Below are 4,756 nucleotides of genomic sequence, written 5' to 3' on the forward strand. Positions count from 1 at the left end.
ATTCTAGCACACAATAAATATAAGAAACAAAATAACCTAACCTTATATATATATATATATATATATATATATATATATATATATATATATATATATATATCCGGTCCTAATGATTTAAATATCATCAAATGTCCAGGACAAACAAAAAAAGTTCTTATCACTACTATATATATATATATATATATATATATATATATAGAGAGAGAGAGAGAGAGGAATGATCATTTGAGAACTCATAGTTTCCCGAGAAATCAAGAACTAAAAGTGGAACGTTGGATCAATTCCTTGGACGGATTAGATGATTAGTGGCATACTTTGTAAATATGACTAAATATAATGGTATATTAGGTTTTTAGCAATACACCATAGGGGTAAATATGGTATACCAAAAAATTTAATAAAAAAAATCAAATTACGTGTTAATTTAAAAATCAATTATCATCTCTCTCTCTCTCTCTCTCTCTCTCTCTCTCTCGCTTCTTTCTCTCAAACTCTCGTGTTCTTCACTGACATCCTCCCCACTCCGTCGACCGCCTCCGTCCGCCCTCTAACAACCACCCTACCTCTGTCAATGACCACCGCCTACGATGGCTTACCATTATTTCCTTCCTCGACCACCACTATGATGACCTAATATCTCTGCTGTCTCTCTATCTCATCCTCCATTATCGCCATATCCTAACGTCGCCACCGTAGATCTGGAATCAAAATCTATTTCATCGATCCATTGTATCAGAAGAGAACAAAAAGTAAAATGATCTTCATCTATCTAAATATAGAATCGATTGTTTGAGTTTATACCACAGGGGAAGAAATCATATAAACATAAATCATGTTCTTCTCACCCTCTGTTGGTTTCTCTCTCCAACTTCACCAATCTCCCCTAGAAACAACATCACCACCATCGCCTCCTCCAAAGCTACATCATCGTCGCCTCCCTTAAAACATACACCACAATCACCTCCCTTATTCCTTGAATACTTCTCCATGTCATTCTATCAACATCATCGAGTTGCCTCACTCCACCGCCATCAGTAGCACACACACGTTGCTTTGTCTATACGTGTTTGATTTCAAGCGAAATTGCTTTGATTTAAAGCTTCCGTCTCAACTTGTTCGTCACCATCAATGCTTCCATGTTGAGTTCATCATTAAGTATACCAGGTGAAATTTTGTTCAATCATTGAAGACTAATTCTTTTTCTTAATCATAGGACTTATTTCACATTATAATATGGATTTAATTACAGTTTAAGGTGTGTTTTTTTCTTGCTAATATGTTATACTTCTCTATATCATATTACAAGTTTGCTTTTATTGGCCTATACGTATTTGATTTGAGGCGACGAGTTGTATTGCCTATTAGTTGTTTGCCAAAATGTCCCAGTGAACCATTGAACAATTCATCTCTAATTATCTTTTGTCAAATTTTTTTCCTCTGTTCTTTCTCGAAGAGAATATTGATTGTCTTTTGAAACACTTGGGTGGGTAATATGCCCTTATAATAAAATATATAGCAAATAAAAAAAACAACTAATAAGAAAATATTGATTGTCTTTTGAAACACCTGTGTTGGTAATACGCCACTTATAATAAAAAAAATATAGCAAATAAAAAAAACATCTGATAAATGAATGTAGTGGATCAGACATACTAAAGATAACATAAGGATCTAGATTAGATATCAGAGCAACTATAATTCAATCAAATGCTTCCGACTAATTTGTTAATTTGAAAAAATAGCAATTGTTAATTCTTTGAAGTTATGTAATCGGTAATGTTTTTTTGTTGTTCTTAGGATTTGAGTTTTTAATCCTTTAACCAAACACATTATCATAGTTCTTTTTAGGATTTGAGTTTTGATTTTATAATTTGCATCTTTCTAATTTACTTATTTTACATGGAGTTAAGAAATTTTCTTTACCTTTTGTGCATATGTATCAAAAAAGTAGACTTAGCTGAAAATGTTTAAATATTATTTATATACATGAAATAATAATAATTATGATTTTATTTTTTGGTTTTTATGACAGTGATACATTTTTTTATATCGCTACTGCTCGTAGCAAACGGATTTGTTCCACTTCTGCTGTCAAATTTGATTTTTACTGTGGCCACATCTTACTATTACTACCTCAAATTTTTAGGTTTTGATGGTAACAAATTTCGTTCACATTCATATACTCAATCTACTAAATGACAATTGTATCCTTCCATTGAAAAAGAAAATCACAATATTAATATAATGTTCATCAATAAAGAAATGTTGTTATCATAGGTAAAAAATAAAGTACATTGTCCTAAATGAGCATCATTCTAATAAAAAGCAAAATTAATTGCTAAATTAAGCTCTTTTATCTTTAACAAAATGAATTATAAATCGTTTTTTTAATAATGAACATAAATCAGTTTTGATAAACTAAATTTTGTTAGGGTTTGGGTGCTGGACCAAGCTGTGGAACACCCCCTGTCATTCCAAATGGTAAATTTATGCATTTTTTTAGTATTGGATTTCTCGGATTTGTTTTTGTATTTTGCCATTGAGTACTTGAATTACACAAAGGAAAAGTAATTTCTAAATTCAATATTCGTTCTTTGTTTATTGAACTTGGAATTCCTTTCCTGGAAACCAGTTCAAAAGATTCCACCAATGTGGAACAGACTTTCATGGCCATTACTGCTTCCATCAAAGGTACTCAATATTTTTATTTTTTATTTTTTATTAAAGACCAAAATGCTCTCATTACATATACTAAAATAAATAAAAATAAAAAAATTTAGTTTTATGCATTTACAATAAACAAAAAATATCTAAATATAAATAACTATTTCATTTTTATTATTGAATTCCATTCCACCCAACCAAAATTTCACATATGAGTTACATGTTCATATGTAATTTACATATGAATCACATGTAATTCACAAGTAAATCACAAGTGATTCACATATGAGTTATATGTGATTCACATGTAAACCACATGTAATTCACATGTAAATAAAAACTGAATCACATGAGTTGCATGTGATTCATATGTAATTTACATATGAATCATATGTAATTACCAAGTAAATCATAAGTGATTCACATATGAATTACATGTGAATTCACATGTAATTCACATGTAAATCACAAGTGAATCACATATGAAATATGAATTACATGTGATTCACATATAAATCTCATGTGACTCACATATAAATGTAATTCACAAGTGAATCAAATATGAATTACATGTGATTCACATATAAATCACATGTGATTCACATATAAATCACATGTAATTCACATATGAATCACATATAATTCATATGTAAGTCACGAGTGAATCACATATGAATTACGTCTATATGCACACATGCATTTTGTGTGAGTGTTCTTTGTTTTTATTTTCTTGTGAATATCATATTTGAATCTTAAAAGATACAATCACAAGTGAATATCACATTATATAATCACATATGAATCTTACATTATATATACATATGCATTTTTGTGAGTGTTCTTACATTAATAATTTTTTTTCTTGTAGATTTGAAAGAATTTGTGTAAAATTTTGAAGATGTAAAAAGTGAAATTGAAGAAAATATGGAAATCTTGATATGAAGAAATGATAACATTGTAAATCTTTTTAGTTTTTTTTTTATTTTGTATCGAATAAAATATTTGTACTATTATGTTTATAGACTGATTAATAAAAATAAGATTTTTTATGATTACTTACGAATATTATAGTATAAGAAATATGCATATATACATTTGAAAAAATATGCATATATGCACCTAAAACGTTGATTTTTTTTGTTAAAAAAATTAGGGTTTTTTTTAAATATTCTAGGTCTTTTTTAAATTGGAGTTTTTTTGAAAAAAATTGCAGTTTTTTTTAAAAACAAATCTGTTTTTTTTTAAAAAAAAATTACAGTTTTTTTTTTTTGAAAAAATTGCAGTTTTTTTGAAAAAAAATACAGTTTTTTTTTTTTAAAAAAAAGCAGTTATTTTAAAAGAATTGCATTTTTTTTTAAATTGCAGTTTTTTTATAAAATTACATTTTTTCAATTTTTATTAAAAATTAATGTTTTCTAAAAAAAATAAAAAATCGTCATTTAAAAAAAATAATAAATAATTATTTATAAAAAAAATCCTTAGTTTGATTTATTATGTTAATTTTTTTCAATAACACAAAAAAAATAAACATTACATGAGATCGGTAAGATTACGATCATGCCCTTAATGAGTTAATTTTGATCGAACGATCCACCTTTAGTTCTCAGGTTCTCGGGAAACTATTAGTTCTCAACCGATCTCACCCCTATATATATATATATATATATATATATATATATATATGGTGAAGTTCAATAGAGAACTATAATTAACAAGGAACCAATGAACATATCGTAAGCGTCAGAAATCATAATGATTAACGGCCAATGAAATAGATGTACACTTTTATATTGGACGCACACACACCGGATTATACCAAAAAATTCACCTCATTACCAAAAAACTCATTTCTTTTTTTTGTTTATAATTCTTTTTAGGCCACATTTTTTATCAAAAAAAAAACCGAATATACCGTTGTTCTCGATTTTTCGTTCTTTTTCCATAGAGAACCATGTTGATATATAAAAAACGATTTTTTTTTAAAAAAAAAACTCACTTCATTTTGTTAGTTTATTCAATATTTAAGTTTATTTTTATCAAAAAAAACTAATTATACCAAAAATATTAATTTTTTGTACTCTATTAATAAACA

This window comes from Lactuca virosa, chromosome 5 (genome assembly GCF_052849685.1).
Source record: "Lactuca virosa cultivar CGN04683 chromosome 5, Lactuca_virosa_CGN04683_v6, whole genome shotgun sequence".
Lineage (NCBI taxonomy): Eukaryota > Viridiplantae > Streptophyta > Magnoliopsida > Asterales > Asteraceae > Lactuca > Lactuca virosa.